At 45.2% G+C, this 18,416-nt stretch overlaps 1 protein-coding gene across 3 annotated transcripts in view; it reads left to right on the forward strand.

Annotated features, from left to right (window-relative positions):
- STARD13 (StAR related lipid transfer domain containing 13) overlaps positions 1–18,416 on the forward strand; it is a 602,523-nt gene that overhangs the window by 307,805 nt on the left and 276,302 nt on the right. The gene's annotated exons all lie outside the window — the stretch shown is intronic.

Genomic DNA, 18,416 nt, shown 5'->3' on the forward strand with positions numbered 1-18,416 from the left:
ACCCACAGGGCCCATGGGAGGGGCAGCAATGAAGTGGAAGGGGCGGCAATGTGACGGGAGGGGAAACAACACCCCAGACGTGGCGGGACAAGCAGCTGCCCGAACAGGCAAAGACTCATGTTTGGGCCGCTCAGTTAACTGGCATATTTTGTTATCTGGCACCCTATAGTGGTCTTTTGTTTTAATTGTGGAAGAATGTGCATTATGGGGTATTTAAAAGAGTGAATTTAGGATTGTTTTATCAGAGAGTTTTCAGGTTTTTAATAAAGAACAACAGAATTCCTGCTGGCATCCAAGACCCTAGCTGGAGATGGCTGATCTCCTGGCCACTTGGGGCCAGGAGGACATATTTTGACAGTTCAAATTAGGTCACCACTCTGAGAACATCTCCTGGCTAATAGCTGCCCAGGTGACAGGGCGGCATCACACATGGCAGCAGTGCCACAGAAAGGCCAACTGTGCAGCCACAGCCCACTGGCAGATGGCCCAGAGGTTTAGGTGCCTCTGCTATGCCCGTGCAGTCCCCATCCAGGTCTGGCAGGGGTGCAGCCTTGGGGCTGCATGCTGTCACAGGTGTCAGCAGGTCATAACCAGGCAGCAGCCCTCACTGCCAGACTGCTGCTGTGGGTAGAGTGTGCAGGGAACTCTAAGTTAGGGTTGCTGCAGCAGTCCAGCTGACACAAGGGCTAGTGTCCCCAAATACCAATTGACCAGGCCCCAGATGTCTATTTGTGTCTATTGGTGTCATCCAAGTACCATGGGCACCAAGGCCCACCCAGCTAACTAGTAGCCCCTACTGTATGTGGCCAATGGATGAATGATGCAAACAAATTCTTGGGAAAGCAACGGCAAACAACAGGACAGGAGTGATGTACGGGGCACAGGGTCAGAATGTGAAAATGATTGCTCCTGAGGGGGACAGTGAGCAGAGCCCTCTGGACCATGTCCACTGGTCCTGAAAGATGTCTAAGGAGTGATGGACACCCCCGGTGGTGCTCTGCTTGGAAATGTGTGTGAACCAGTGAGAGGAATGTGCCCACACAGTCCCTAAGTGCCTTCTCAGCAAGAGCCTCCTTCCTGATAATGTAGAAGGCCCACTTGACCAGGGCCAGGATGAGGTTGACCAGGAGGTCCTGGGACTTGGTGGGACTGTGGATGGGGTGCCCAAAAACAAAAAGGTGGATGGTGGAGTTCATCCCAGACCTCAGGAGGAGGTTCTAGAGGTGGAGGTAGAGGGGCTGCAGTCTGGCACACTCGAGTGTCATGTGCACTAGGGTCTCCCTCTGCCTGCAGTAAAGCTCACCACATACATGCCCATGGCAACAGCTCCATGGAGCCCCAGAGGCTCCTGTCTATTTATATCTTCCATATGAACGTGGGCCTTAAGGGCCACCCAGCTAACTAACAGCCCCTTTGCAGGGCCAAAGGGTGAAAGATGCAACTAATTTCTTGGGACAACAAAAGCAAAATTAAGATAGGAGTGGTGTGGGGGTCAAAGGATCAAAATGTGAAAATAAGTTCTCCAGAGGGTGACATTGAGCAGAGCCCCCAGGGCCACACCCACCGGTCATCAAAGGCATCCAAGGAGCCAGTGGATGCCACCCATTGATGTTCTGCCCTGAAACGTGCACAGACAAGTTTCAGGGCAGAAAATGGCTCTGCAGTCTCCAGGCACCTTCCCTGCCAGAGCCTCCTTCTTGGTCAAATCCAGGGTCTACTTGGCCAGGGCCAAGAGGAGGTTGACCAAGAGGTCCCAGGACTTGGTGGGGCCATGGAGTGGGGGACCAAAAACAAAAAGGGGGTGGCTGATATTCAACCAGAACCTCAGGAAGAGGTTCTGGAGGTGGAGGTGGAGGGGCTGCAGCATGAATGACACATGTCCCCAGCAGCTGGGAGGCACAGCGGCGGCAGGAGCGCTATGGCGGTAAATGGGAGCTCCTTCAGACACTACCGGCACTGTTGGCAGCAGAGGAGCAGGGAGTGGTGAGCTCTGACAAAGGGTTGGCAACCACCTGCAGATGCCACTGGTAGTGGTGGCGGCAGCCAGTGGGGATCGCAGGCCACCTGCAGACACCACCAACAGTGTTGGTGGTGGGGTGGTGAGCAGCAACCGCCTGCAGGCACCGCCAACAATGTTCCCCTGGCTGTAGATCTGGGAGGACCTGGGAAGGTTCATTTTGCCCCAGGTGGCACAACTTGTCCCACACCAAAGTGCATGTCCAGGCACATGTCCTGTAGCAAAAATCCCTGGCATAAATTTGTACCGCTCTTATTTGAGCTGCCGCAAGTGCATGTGCCTGCATGTGTAGATGTGCCCATTGTGTCTGCTTTTTTCTCAGACCTGAGGAAGGATGCCTTGAGCATGAAAGCTTGTCTGAGATCTCTCCCAATTATACAGGGCCAATAAAAGATATCACCCCAAAAAATCTTTGTCTCTTGCATATTTCCTGAATCATCACAGCCATAACATCATTTCAGTGTTACCTGTACTAAATGGTGAATTATAGAATACATTTTAAAATATCATCCATAAGCAAAGTCTATTATATAAACAAAACATTAGAAAGAATTGAGAGAGGGAGTACATAGAAGAATGTATGTGTTCATGCATGCACACATCCACTTAAGGGAATGAGAGAGACTTATGAGAGATTTGTGCATCACTGCCCTCTGTTGCATGGAATCAGACCTGCTCAGATGCTTCAGTCTATTCTAAAGTGGTAAGGGCCTATACTTTTATAGAGGAAGGACCTGCTTTTTTCCTTGCTGTTACTATGCTACTTGATAGATCCAAGAGCAGCATAATGATAACTATGAAATCATAGGTCCATAGATATTGTGGATTTGTTTACAATGCCATAGCAATTACATAATTTACAAATTCAGAGATAATAATAGTTACTATATTCTCCAGGAAATTCACATCCTACATCTTTATATACGTAAGCTGCTGAATTTTGACCAATAAATCCAATCGTTCTTTAAAACTGGAAGTAGTATCTTTAAACCATAGATATAAGACTTTATGAAGAAGGCATATAAATGTTTTGAATTTCTTCCCACTCCCCACTATAGATAAATGAGAAATATTTTTTCTCAATTGTGAACATTTTTGAGAAAAAAATTTCCATCCTGAATGAAGCCAAAGAGTCCAAAACTTTTTGAAACTCAGAAGTCTAAAAAAGTATTCGTCTCAAGTAAATAGAAATGCTGTACTTCCAACACTTAAACATACTTGTATATGATCAGCCTAAAACAAGAAAAGCTATTTTGAATGCAGAAACAAACATTTTTCATTTACACATTTCAAAATGGATCTGGAGCATTCATCATTTTCAAACCTTTTTTTGAAAAGTACTTCAGTTTGAAATAAGTCTCTCCATGTGGAACTTTTTGGTTTAGATAAATTTGCCTTTTTTGAAAGAAAAGTTTTGTTAAAAAAAATCCTGGCAAGTTGCAATCTCCAATCTGTGTCATATATTTCTTATGTGTATAGATCATCTGTCTCAGCCTCCTTGGAAATCTGTAGATCTGTTGCCAACAGGAATAACATGTTCCCTTGTTAAAATGATAAAGGTATTATCAGCCCGTCTGCAGACATATGGCACACCAAACATTTTCTCTATATTCAAACAACCCTTTACAATAGAAAGAAACCCTTTATAATAAATGGCATAATTGAAAGATTTTGAAAATGTTTTTAGGTTCAAATATAATTTACATTGACTGGACTCAGATTTAGGGGATAAAATAGTTAACCCTGCATTTTTTCTTTCTCTATCTACTTATAGCTTTGCAACTTCATTCATTTACCTCAGTCAAATAAGTCAAGATTAGAGGCACTTACAAAGATCTTTGAGGAATAATATTAAGTAAAATGTGCTGTGTTACCATTTTGAGAAAAAAAAAGCCTTGAAAAGCAGAATCATTGCAAGACTGACCACCAAATCAAATATCACATCCAAGCAGCATGTCAGACAAGGAAGCATTTCAATTTTGACAGGACCCTTATGGTGAAAGAGATTAATAAAACCTCTTCCGAAAGTGTTTGCTGTTGACGTTGCTTTTTTGTTCATGCTTCTAATATGTCTTTATGTAAGTGCTCCTGATGTATTAAAGGTGAATCCTTACCTCTGAAAACTTGGACATGATCACCACAGTTATAACTTTCTGAAGTGAATGATCAGCAACTGAGAGGATGTAGTTTACCTCTATTCTGCTAACTAATCTGGGAATTTTTTGCATCTTAATCATGAGAAATTACATTATTACTAAAATAGCTGTTTTTGTTAAAAATTGCTTGTGCTTCAGTATCTTCTGATTTCAGTTTTAATATTTTTAAAATGTATTTAATATTTTTAGGCTTTATGATTACTCTTCTTCACTTACTGGAATTTTTTCTTCTGCCAATTCATAGGGTACTTAATTGTTTGGATTCTAAAATTCTTTTGGCTAAATTTCTATATCAAATCTATTTGAAATCTTCCAGTAGTATAACAATGGGTGGGTGAGTGGGGCATAAGCCCTGGGTGCATCAGCCCTAAGTGCTGCATGGGGCATAAGCCCTGGGTGCTGAATGGGGCATAAGCCTCAGGTGCTTCATGGCAGGAGGTATTAAAATAGAGCTGGGGACACTTCACCCTCAATCCCCTCTCCTCCCCTGTATCCTACATTTTCCTCATGGTGGCTCCAGCTCCGGCTCTGGTTCTGGCTCCAGCAGTGGGGAGGGCAAAGCAGCAGTAGTAGTCCGCGGTATAAGCACTACAGAGTGTAATGACCAGAGGTCTATTTCCATAGGGAGGAGATGTCACCTCCATTTTTGCTGCCAAAAATTGGTGTTTAAATGGCTTCTTGATATCTGTTAGCAAAAAGGTGCCATTCCCCTTCCCACCCACCCAACACCCACAGGAGTGAATCTTCAGGTGCTGCTGCAGCCCAGGATATTGCACCTGCCAATTACTCTTCTATAAACATTATAAACTACACCAGGGCCATGTATATATGTGCACATAACTGCAGAGTAAACTAATTAGCTGTAGAGTAAAGCTTTACCGTTTACACATGCAACACTATTAGACTACAGTAAGCTAATTAATGCTGCCATAAGATAGCACTGTTGGGGACAGTATGGTCTTATGGAAGTGTAATTAACTTTAATTAAATGCACATGTAAACACTGACTATGGATATAAATTGCTTCTGATCCCCACAGCCAGCAGGGGGCCAGACTCCTGCCTGCTGTCTAGTCACATGGCTCTGCACTTGTAGCACCCTCATGCCCCAGCCAGCTGCTCCACCACATACCACCACCCTCCAGAACCTGGGGCTGGCCCACCCTATGCCTCCAGTCCTGGTGTAAACTGCTCAAACTGCAGCTGCCATGGGTGCACATGTAGACGCAGTACTGGGGAGTAGTTTACTCTGGCTCAAATTGCTCCAAGAGTTTATTGCTTCAAATTAATTGCACAGGTAGATGCACTACATGTTCTTGGTGCCTTCAGATTTCTGTCAGTGAGGAATGTATTAGTTGTCCTGCTGTCCACACCAGTGCATAGTTTATTAAAAGCCTTGTATATGGCAGTTGTGCCATACATGCATACTGTTGCATGTGTACATAATTGAATGTACCTGAACATATACCAAGTTGTAATTGGTAGAAGATAAAGAATGGAATCAATTTTTCCTTTCACATTAGTGGAATTAAAGAGAAATAGAGGTAGAACTTGCTTGGAGTGAAGGAAAATATTTTTATAGAACTCATCTATTGACTTACCTCTCAAAAACATTATATTAGAGGAGAATGCATTTAAATCTTTATTTATAAGGAACAAATTGTTCTTTTTTCATTTCTAATTTAGTACTGAAATTCCTTATATACTGACTAATTCTGCTTTTATATCTTCAGGCAAAGTTTGCAATTTTATAGATATTTAGAGTTGAATTTTGACATTTAAAAATAAGGTTTTAGAAAGAGTCTCAATTAACTTTGGATTTCAGTAAGAGTACAGCTTAGCTTCCCTGGACTACTTGAAAATCCCAGCCTAAAATATTAACTTCAAATCGGTTTTCTTTTGTTACACAAGATTTAAAAAATCCTCTTATACCTGAGAGACAAATGAGGAAGAAGAAGGCAATTGTATAACTCGGCTAGTTTAACAAGAAATCATTTACAGTCTTGAAATTAAACGCTTTGCCAAATCATTTGTACAAAGGCCCACTTTTTTTAATTCATGTTTTCAAATGAAAATTATAGTGGGCCTCTGGAAAATGATAAGAAGTGATAGAGTTTTAAAGTGTTTTTAACTTCAGTGAAAACTCCCAGGGCTTCTCCAAGGGCCTTTATTGGGCTTATGTTTTGAAAAAATTATGGAATACAGGTTAGAGTTATGCAGATAGTAGCAAATATTTCAATGAGTTTTTAGTAAAAAAAGAAAAAGTGATTTAGAGATCCATTAAAACTGTTTTAAGTACTTTAAAATCATTTTATCATTCATCTATATACAGTGGACTGAATCTCATTTGCCTTATGTGGGTGATTATACTCAGCAGTCTAGAAGCTAAGCTAGGTGAGAGGGAGCACCCTTCTGGCAGAAGTCAGGGCAGAAGGCAGGCAAATTAGCACCTCTCCTCCTCCTCCCCACACCCACCCAAGTTATCTGCATGGGAAAGGCTGTCCTATAATAAGCAGTAGCCCTTTCAGTGTCCGGCAGGCGCTTATCAAGGATGTTGACTCTTTGCCTAGCTCCTAGGCCTTGCCTGAATCCTCTTTCCCTGCCTGTTAGTTCATAGTTCCTGACTCCAGCCCTGGTCTTTATTTCCAGACTTGCCCAGCTCCTTGCTTGTGCCTCCAATCTGGGCCCCTGCTTCTGATCCATTGGCTTCTGACCCCCATCTCATGGTGGCAGACTAGACTTCTGCTTCCAGGAAAGATCCCAGGGTCAAGATTCTTGGAGCACAGAGAAAGAGCCAGAGCATGAGTCCATAATCCCATGGCTGGGCACTCATTTGGGATCAGCGGGCACATCTACACAAGATGCTACTGTGCAGTGGTTACTGCACATTTAATTTAGTATTTGTATAATTAAATTCTAAATGAATACTCACTAATCAGACTTAGTGTGCAATAGCACCAGTGAACACCTTTTAAATGATGCTACCAGAGGCAGATTAAGGTGCACTGGGGCCCTGGGTAAGCACAAAATTGGAGACCCCTCCCCATGTGGGGGGGGAACCTTCCCCTCCTAGTGCCTGTCAGGGAGGCTGGGTGGACACTGCTGGGCTGGGGGGCACATGTCCACCTCTTCTTCCTGCTTCCCACCTCTACGGCTGAATGTACACACATACATGCACACTAGGGCTGTGCGAACCTTCAGTCCCTGATTCAATTCAGCGGAGATTCAGCCTGATTTGGTGACTGACTCTCCAAATCCAAATCTAATCAGAGGATCCTTTAATCTCTCCGAATCAAATTGGAACCCTCTGAATTGATTCAGAGAGATTTGCAAAGATTCGAACGTAGACACAGCGTTAAATGTTTTTTCTACATACCTCTAGGTAGCAGGCGGCTCATGAACTCTCCAATGGTGGGGTGCATGGAGTACCCCACAGAAGTGGGGGGGGGCTCCCTAGTGCACTTGGCAGCAGACCCAGAAGTGGACTTCTGGTCCATTTCGAGATTCGCCAGGGAGCCAGGATGGGGGGAGGTGGGGAGGGGACCCTGCACGCTCCCAGGTGGATCTGGAAGTGGACCAAAAGTGCTTCTGGTCCACTTCTGGGTCCACTGAGGAGAGCACAGTGTGGCTCCCCCATGCCTCCCCAGCTCAGTAACTGGTGACTCCTGGGTCAGGGGTGGGGAGGGGCACCCAGAGTACTCCTGCAGATGATCACTGTGGCAGGGGTTGTGGGCTTCCCAGTGGACCAAAAAGTGAACCAGAAGTACTTTGCTGCTGAGCACATGGAGGGCCCCCTGTATTCCTGTGGGATGCTCCATGTACTTCAGCATCACAGCATTCACAAGCTGCACTGGTACCTTGAGGTATGTAAAAAAACATTTAAAGCTGAAGCTGTGTCTATGTCTAAATCATTGATTCTCCGAATCAGCATCGAATCTTCAGATTCGGCCTAATCAAATCAGGGACAGTAATCTGAATCAACAAATCGAATCACTGTCCCTGATCAGGCTGAATCCAAATCCAAATTGAATAGGACCCACTTCACACACCCCTAATGCACGCATACAGGTGCATGCAGACATATGTGCATACACTCTACTCTCACTCTCTGCACATGGACACAGACACACACACACAGAGACCCACCCGCACACACACACACAGACCCACAGAGGGCCACAAACAAAGACATACACACACAGACCCACACTCAGAGACACAGGCATACATAGAGACCCCCCCCACACACACAAACACACAGATCCACACACACACAGGCCGACACAGAAAGACAGAAACAGAGACCCACAGACAGACCCACACAGACCCCCCCCACACACACACTCTTTCCCCTCCCAAGACCTCCCCCCAACACTCTCGATCACATGAAGGCAGCCCTTTCCCCTCCCCTTTTCCCCACTGCAAGCAGCCTGTGGCTCAGTCTTGCTCCCCTCTTGGCCCATATAATACTTACCTGCAGGGAGCTGCTGCAGGCCAGGAGTGCCATGCTGTGTCTCTGCTGGTGGTCGGTGGCACTGGGAAGGATGGCTCAGCTGCAGGGGGCTAAGATGATTTTGGGGGGGCTCTAGTCCCCAAGGCCCTTCCAGCACCGCCACCCACAAAGGTGCAGTGAGGCGCGGCACTGCTGGCTCAGCCCCCTCCCCCTCAGACACGGAGCCACCTGGCCCACGCCCCTCCCCCAGGTGCAGCACGGCTCTCCTGGCTCGACCCCAGTCTTTCTCCCCCTCCCCTCAGCCCCCTTGGGGGAGGGGCAATACTTCCAGCTCCCAGGGAAGCACATATGAAAGCCACAGTTTTAAACTTGGTGCCAAAAATGGGCGCCAAGTTTAAAACTGTGGCTTTCACTTCCCTGCTGACAAGGATCCTGGGGCCAGGTCCCAAAATTAGTAGGGACCACTGGGTTTGTGCCCAGCTTCCCCTTCATTAATCTGCTTATGAATGCTACTGCACAGTAGCCTAATAATACTGCACCGCATACTAGCACTGCTGGTGCTGTGATGCGCTACTACACATTATTATTTGGCTACTGTGCGGTCAGCATCTCATGTAGACATGCCCAGTGAGTCTGACATTCTGGTCTTTGCTTCAGGCACTGTTTCTGAATTTTACCTAATTCAAAATACAGAAATAAGCCTGGAACCAAGAAATAGAACTAGGACTTCTGGCACTTCTAGATGAATATTATATTCACAGGGCTATACATGCTTCTCTTTCACTCTGTCTCTAGTACTTCTGTGAATCTTGAATCATTTTTTGCAAAGTGGCCTCACTTTAATAAAAGAGATGGCAGGTGTCCCTCCATGCAGTTCAGCCTGCAGCCTGGTGTTTAGTACCTGAGAAATGGGAGACGTAGGTTTGACCCTGGAGGACTAAATAATTAATTTAATGCAGGTTTCCCACTTCTTGAGTGAGTGCTTTAACCACTTGAGTATTGCATAAAAAAGAGCACTAATATCTCTTCCTCAGGTGACAGACTTTTAAAAGAAAAGAGTGCATCTAGTTCACAGTCTCATTATGCACAATTACATCTTATTAAAGGTGTCTACTGCTGGTCTGATGTTTTTGTTTTGTATGGATATCCTAGCTTGCTCCTTTTGAACTGGCTTTATGTATGTATAGCTTTAAATTAAGGCCTGGCAGATTATTTAATCAATAATATAATTTACAAGCATGAGTGCCAGTCTGTGTTTTCCAGGACCTTTTCCAAGCACAGTTAAAAATGCTGCCCTGCCATAACTGTTAATCACCAAGAAAAGTAATCCAAATATATCAAATGTGATTTGCAGACAGTGTGATGCTTTAGGACTGTACAGCTATTTTTTTTCCATAGAATGTAAGCCCATAGAATATAAAACCTGTTTTATTAACATTAGATGTCAAGTGAGCCTGTCAAAATGCCAGGTTTTATTAGATAACAATGATATTTTTGAGCCCCTATCTCTGCTGAATGAATTTCCTGGCTTTTTATTAAATGTCCAGAAGAGTCATGTTCATGCTATACAGATATGCTAATCATTTTTCTTCTTCTTCTTTTGAGGGTGTGATTTACTTAGAGTTAATGGTTGGAGTTTGACAGGTACTTTTGAATACCACTGACAGATTTGAGCATATTTTAAATGTTTATTTTGGGGTTTCAAATGACTAAGAACTAATGTAATTTGATGGGAAAGAGGGAAGTAAAAGTCTTGGGCAGAAAACTCATTTTTATTTTTGTGAAAGTGACAGATGATATCAAAGGACTGTCTGGCATTGCAGAATCATTGTGATGTTAAGGATTAAAATGATCCTGAGGCCATTAGATTCACCATTTCGTATTCATTTTCATTGTTAGAAAAAGCTTTTATGTGACAATAAACTTATTTGGGTTATTATTAAATTATCTAATCTAGTTGTACAATGGGTTTCAAACACATTATTTGTACATGCCAAAGATCAGGTGTATATTTGGGGAAACCCAATCATTGGATGAGTGTTTGGATTCCTTGATGGGTCCATAGTTTTGGTGTTTTCTCATTACCATCATTTCTGCTTTATTCCATTTACTTATTTGCATACTTACACATATGGAATCCCTTTCAGGTCTGTCTTTAGGATTTTGAAGTACTCCTTAGGAGTCCACCTCCACGATCTTCTCCCTTCTTTCCCTTACTCCCCTATTTTCTCTGTTCATCTTAATCTTTTCTTTTTCCTCTGTCCTAAATATTCTTCTCTACAGAAGGAGTACGGTGGTTTCAATAGGAATGCTTACATACTAATCACATAATTAACATTATGTATGCATGTAAGTAACTTACCTTGTTCAACTAAGACCTTTCTTTCTCCTTGCCCAGCACTGTCTGCAAAAGGTATAGTAATCAGAAATTTACTCAGAGTGATCTAGTAGAAAGAATACCGATTAAGACTATCCTCAGCCTATTATGTAACAGAGATGAATGCCCTCAGACAGCAGGAGAATGCCCCACACAGAAGGAGTTACCAAATTGTGGGCTGTATTGTGGGCAAGAAAGAACAGACACAAACATCTAGCTCAGACAAGTAGAGGTAGAGAAAGGCCTATTCAGGTTCCTTGTCAGGAGAAACTATTTCTCTCTAGGGTGAGATGATCAGGAACTCCACTGGCTTAATTCTTGGTTGCCAAAGTGAACTTGAATATAAATGTATCAATTTTATGAACCACACTTGACCACTGTAGGTGATCAGAAAACAAAGATTATCCCCTCACATAGGTAAATTAGGTGTGACACATGTACAAGAGCTACACATGAGAGAACTGCATCAACTCTCTCATAAACTGATGTCTTCTGCATACTAACTAATAAGCTCAAGAAAATATACATTTTTATCACTGCATTTTAGTTGTCTTTGGATCCTATTTGATACTTCCCCTTGCAAAATGACTACAGCTGGACTTGTTAGCAAATGATTTCTTTATTATTCAGAGCAGCAGGTGCTGCAATAGCCTTTTAGCTAGATTTGTATTTTCCCAGTACACGATTTCTGTTTATCTGATTGGATGCTGCCAGGCTGCTTGAATGGGATGGGAGTCTTCCAATAAGCGTATCTTGTTATACAATCAGTTCTATCGCACATTACCATTATCATTTCCATAAATCACTTTTAATCTGTCATATTTCTGTTGCTATTTGGGTTTGTTCCAGCTACAATTTGCATCTATTTTGTCTATTGTCCTAAAAGGACTTTGGAAGTTATTGTAGCCTGGGGCTGATTGCACAGTAACAACTGTGTCCCTGTGGCTAGGCTAGAACACATTACAACTAAGTATGAGGCCAGGACTGAGTTATTATTTACATAACATTAAAAATACTTAATCCTGGGCTTTTGTATTCTGACTAATTTAAAAGCACAAACTGAATAACAAAAATCAGGCACCTATACAGGAACAAATATGCTGATAAACAACTTCAGTGTTCTCTGAAGACTCCAGTCCTATGTTTTCTTAACTTTCTCAAAAAGACTGAAAAAATAGACCATATTGTAAAGATTAAAAATGGAAGGATTATTGGTTAAAGGGAGGCAGTAGTTACAAAGTTTGTGGTCTCGATATGGAGAATATCCCCCCAAGAAGTGCCCTCCTTTCTAAACCATAGGGTCTCTGGCTCAGCAGTTCTCAACCAGGGTGCTATAGCAGTGCCTTAAGATCCTTTTAATTGTGGCCCAAGGTGCCCTGCAATGTTAGCACTGTTAGATGTGCAAACATTATTCACAAGATACACCCAGAATTTACAAATAGGAATCCATAGTGTTCAAAACAGACTCAAGGCAAACGCCTCCAGACCTCAGGTTGGGGAGGACCGGGTTAGAGAGCTTCTGGAGGGGATGGACGTGTTCAAATCAGCGGATCCAGATGCTCTCCACCCCAGAGTGTTGAGGGAGCTAGCAAGGGTTATTGCAGGGCCTTTGGCATGGCTTTACGAGCGCTCATGGTGCTCGGGCCAGGTACCAGATGATTGGAAGATAGCCAACGTGGTCCCCATCTTTAAAAAAGGGAGGAGGGGGGACCCGGGCAACTATAGGCCCATCAGTCTTACCTCAATCCTAGGAAAACTCTTTGAGAAGATCATTAAGGAGCACATCTGCAATGGGCCGGCTTCAGGGATGATGCTCAAGGGCAACCAGCACGGTTTCATTAGGGGCAGGTCATGTCAGACCAACCTGATTGCCTTTTATGATCAGGTCACAAAAGCATTGGATGCAGGTGTCGCCGTGGATGTAGTCTTTCTGGAATTCAGCAAGGCCTTTGACACCATCTCCCACCCCATCCTCATTAAAAAACTAGGTGACTGTGGCATTGATGCCTAACAGTCAGATGGATTGCAGATTGGCTGAAGGGTCGTACTCAGAGGGTGGTGGTGGATGGGTCATACTCGACCTGGGGATACCAAAATTTGGGGTGAGGTGAGCACGCTAATAGGGAGGGAAAGTCTGCAGCAAGACCTAGATAGGTTACAGGGGTAGGCTAACAAAAACAGGATGCTTTTCAATACTGACAAGTGCAGGGTGCTGCTCTTGGGCAGTAGTAACCAGCAGCACACTTATAAGATGGGAAACTTCCTTCTTGAGAGCACGGAGGCAGAAAGGGGATCTTGGAGTCATTATTGATTCTAAGATGAACATGGGCCAACAATGCGAAGTCACGGTTGGCAGGGCTAACCAGACCTTGTGCATCCACAGGTGCATCTCAAGTAGGGCCAAGGAGGTGATCCTCCCCCTCTATGCGACACTGGTCAGGCCACAGCTGGAGTACTGTGTCCAGTTCTGTGCACCCCACTTCAGGAGAGATGTGGACAACATTGAGGGGGTCCAGAGGAAGATAAGGAGCACCAGCATGGCTGTGTTCTGTGAGCTAAAGGGACAAGGAGAGCTCTGATTTTCCAAAAGCCCGAAAATCAAATACCAAAATTTATAGGTATTTAGAAGGAATCTAAGTCTAGTTGGTCTAATAAAAGATATCAGATTTACTCAAAGCCTGTGTGATTTTTCCAATGAAATAAGAACTTCAATCCAAATGTGTAGATGGGGGCATGAAGAAGCTCAGCTGCTCACAAAGCCCTGATGGGCAGGCAGGAACAGACAGACGAGGGGAGAGCAGCAGGAGCCAGCGTGCACTTTTGGTGAGCTGTCAAGGGCTGAAAGGGTAGCCCTGCTCCTTAGCAGGTGCCCCACCCCCTGGTCACCATCTAGGGACCAGATGTCCCACCCCCTAACCCCTGATCTTTGCCACTGGAAGTTCTTCCCCTTGCCCCCAAAAGTACTCCTTTTGAGAGTGGGGGACTTTCCCATCTTGCAACTGGAAAAAAAAACAAATCATGTACTAAAAATCAAGCATCTACTGTAACAGATGTTAATTTTATTTCAAAAAATATTTGTATTCTGGTTTACATGTGTTTGCATAGTCTATATAGAAGTGATTGCATAATAACTCAAAATAAAGTCTTACTCTCATATATTGTGTGTGGGGTGTGGTTGGTGTGTGTGTGTGGTGGGGGGTGGGAGGTGTGGGTGTGGTTGAGTGTGGGATTTGTGGTGGTCTGGGTGTGTTGGGGGTTGGGGGAGGGTGTGTGGGTGGGTGTGAAGTTTCTGGGTGTGTGTATGGGGGGATGTGGCAAGGGAGTATGGGGAAAAGTGGGGTATGTGTGTGGGGGTGCAGGGAGTATGTGGGGAGTGTGGTGGGGAGGGTGAATGTGGGGTTTGTGGGGGTATGAGCATGTGTGGGGGTGTAGGTGGGGTGTGGGGGGGCTTAGGGGAGTGGGTGTGGGGGGGTGGGTATGGCAGGGTGTCTGTGTGGGGACCCCTTCCCACATCCCCCCACATGGTGCACAGCCTCTACCACCAGTGGTAGCAGCAGCAGCAGGTGATGGGCTCTCTGGACACTTATGGCCTGCTCTGGCCAAGTTCTAGGAGCTGCAGGGAACCTTGCATGATGAAGCTGGGCCCACCTGGTCCTGTTCCCTGATGTCATGTGCCTGGCCCTGCTCCCTGCTGGCCAGCCTCACCCTGCTCCCTGATGCCACGTTCTTCTCGCAGCCACACACTTCTACCAGCCCTGGCACCATGCTTCAGGCTCCCGCTAAAGCATCAGGGGCCTAGCTGGCCTGGCTCCATCACAGGGGCTCCCTGCCACTCGCAGCTGAGGCCCAGGAGCTGCTCATGACAGCAGAGAATGGGGAAGCTGCTGTCTCCATCACACAAGGCCCTCCCCCTCCGCCCCCAAGTCCCAGGAGTTGCACATCAACCGCAGGGAGTTCTGCTCAATGAAACCGGGCTGACCCCACACTCCCGCCAACCCAGGCTGCACGCTTCTGCCAACCCAGACTCCATGCTCCTGCCACCCTGCCCAGCACAAGTCCCATGGCTCTGCACAACACACAACCCTGGCTTCACTGTCTGAGTTCCACACTCCTGCCAGGTCTGGCACCATGCTCTGGGCTCCCACTCAGTTGCAGCTTTCCCTCACCCTTGTCATTTCCCTACCTGCTGCCCATAATGCTGCAGCAGTGAAAGGAGGAGGAGCCGCTGGAGGATGGGGGAGCCAAGCATTTCCCCAGGCAGCTGCAGCGGCCCCACCTGGAAGCTGTGGGAACACTGTGCTCTGCCACACTGGAAGTGGGTGTGGCTTGACCCCATGCAGAATGCAGCAGGGCAGCCACAGGCCAAGCCAGATACAATTAATTCATGGGTGCCTGCCCATGGGCCGAAGGACTAGATCCAGCCCATGAGCTGCATTTTGCCTACCCGTGCCATAGACACTCTACCATGCCTCTCACTGCCCTCTAGGCATTGGCTCTGTTACCTGAAGGTTCCCCCTGACTCCACTCAGTCATTTATTGTCCCACATATCCACATGCTCAGCTCCATCCTATTATGCCCCAAATCCATCATACCCCCAACACCCTTGCACCCCACTGAGCCATCCACTGTCCCCTTGAATATTTAAATCTCACTGTGTACCGTCATATCCCCTAAGCACCCCTCACCAACAATCCTTCTTGCTCCCACCCCCCTCAATCCCTTTTCAGCCCCACAGCCCCAAACCCCATCACCCCTTATGCCTCCCCAACTTATTAGTGCCACAGCCCCTCCTCTCTCCATAACCCCACAGGCTCCCCTCCCTCCCAAAAGCCTTTTGATGCCTTTTACTCCTTTCCAAGCCCTCATGGCCTTTTGGAGTCCCTTTTTCAAACCCCTCCCAAACAGTAACCCCCACCCCTCATCGCCCCTGACCATGAGCAGGTCTGAGCAGGGCTGGTACTTCCCCCCCAACACTGATCCCTCCCTGCTCACAGCATATCCATAACTCACCTCCACCCTTAACATACAGAAATAAATAGTTGGGGTTGAGGGAGGCAACCTGCTAGCAGCACTTCTACCCCTCATCCTCCCACTTCCAGTTTTATGCTGCCCTGGTTGCATTGCTGGTTCAGAATTCCACAACCATCATCATCTCCTGCAATGAATAACCCAATAAAGGGTCACTGCAATAACTTACCTCATGTTTGCAACTCCCTTCTACCTCTGACTGTTGCACCACAGAACAGCTTAACCTGCTTTTAGGCCCCATGAACCTGTGCTCTGTCTGATACTCTTCATCTCTGACTTGGTTCTTTAGATGGATCTCCTGGCTTCTGGCTCCCCAGCTCCCCTACACTTGGACTCTGCTCACTCCCCTTGGATCTTGATTGCTTCTTCAGATCCTGGGTGACCTCCACATCTGCCCACCCATGACCTGGCATGACACTGTCCAGTACAGGTTCCTAGGTAGTAATATACCTTTATTGGAGATGCTGGAGGTGAGCAGAGGAACATCATCAGGCATAGATAACAGGATAATAGTAGAAGAAAAGCTAGCTTGACTAAAGGAAGATTAAGATTGTTAACAATAATGAGTCAAAGTTAATTGACTCTTTCAGTTCTGTTTGAGTAGGAATGAGGCTGTCCATGACAGGCTGTTTGTTTTAAACTTTCGGTGGAGCAGGAATTAAAGTGGGGTGCAACTGTACCCTCAACCCCATCCCCCACAGATCAGCTCCTGCTTGATTGCCCATGGTTTGGAGTGTCCATGTACCTAACGGTGCCTTCCTCTCTAAACAAGTAAAACTTAGAAGGGCTAACTGATGAAGTCAATGGTGCTTTGGTATCTGGGTGCTTGTATACAGGATCTACTGTTGTAATTTACACTTTATTTAAGGTACAACAGAAATTATTTAACTGTTTATTTAACTCGCTGTATTTATGAAAAAACATGCATATATTTAATAAAAATGGAAACTTTAGACTTTATATTGCACCCTCACCAAGAAAGGGTGCAATATAAAGGCCGATTCCTAACTCAGTTCTCCCTTGTATTTGATGGGAAAATTCCCAATATCTTGGCAAAACTCATTAAAACCATATAATATAAAAGCTTCAAGGAAATTTTTATTTGACGTTATCTTTGCATGGATGATCCTCATCAAGGCTGAAGAGGAAGTGTGTTACAGGAATGATAATGGAGCAATTTAAAGCTTCTGAGGTCTAAGTGCAGATGGTTGTCCATATGGAGACTATCATGTGACAGGATCAAAGGATGTGTGATAGCAAGAAATAAGAGTGGCTATATCTCCATATGCCTGCAAACTCAAAGTGGTTTGTACCTATAAACTCACTGGCATCCAGTAGAATCAGAAACACACAAACTAAATGAAACTGCATGTTTTATATTAAACTCATTGCTTTTCCAAAGTTCATTCCCTGGAGAGATTTCAAGTTTTTCATAATACCTAGTTCTGTGTAGGGGGAGGATGACTGATAAATAATATTTAGTCACTGGCTTTCAAAATGAAGACATTAACTTAATTTGAAGATAAAATCCTTGCATGGGGGAAGTAACAGATCCAAAGGAGCATCTGAGCATGACTTTAACACCATGTTCATATTTTTCAGCTACTATGGGAGATTTGAATTGGAAAAATCAAAATACTTTTAATATTAGTTAAATCCCTCAGTTGGCTGTTACACTTATGAATCAGGTCCCTAATAGAAGTTTAAACAAAAAAAATAAGTATTTTGTTTCCAGTGCCTTTTCTTTAGAGTTCAGGGTTCCAATGGCCAAAAAAGATTATAATTTCATAGATTTCATAGACATTAGGGCTGGAAGGGACCTCGGGAGATCATCGAGTCCAGCCCCCTGTCCAAAGGGCAGGAAGTCAGCTGGGGTCATAGGATCCCAGCAAGATAAGCATCCAATTTACTCTTGAAGGTGTTCAATGTAGGTGCTTGAACCACCTCCGCTGGCAGACTGTTCCAGACCTTGGGGGCTCGGACAGTAAAGAAATTCTTCCTTATGTCCAGCCTGAAACGGTCTTGCAGGAGTTTGTGACCGTTCGACCTCGTCATCCCTTGGGGCGCTCTGGTGAACAAACGTTCCCCCAGATCCTGGTGGTCACCCTTGATAAACTTATAGGTGGCCATCAGATCACCCCGGAGCCTACACTTTTCCAGGCTAAAGAGTCCCATGGCTCTCAGCCTGTTATCGTAAGATCTGTTTTCCTGACCTCTGATCATGTGCGTGGCTCTCCTCTGGACTCTCTCAAGCTTCTTCACATCCTTTTTGAATTGTGGAGCCCAAAACTGGACGCAGTACTCCAGCTGCGGCCTCACCAAGGCCGAGTACAAGGGGAGAATGACATCCCGGGATTTGCTCGAGAAGCATCTATGGATGCAAGC

The sequence above is a fragment of the Crocodylus siamensis genome, chromosome 1, assembly GCF_052110815.1.
Source record: "Crocodylus siamensis isolate JL-2025a chromosome 1, ASM5211081v1, whole genome shotgun sequence".
Classification (NCBI taxonomy): domain Eukaryota; kingdom Metazoa; phylum Chordata; order Crocodylia; family Crocodylidae; genus Crocodylus; species Crocodylus siamensis.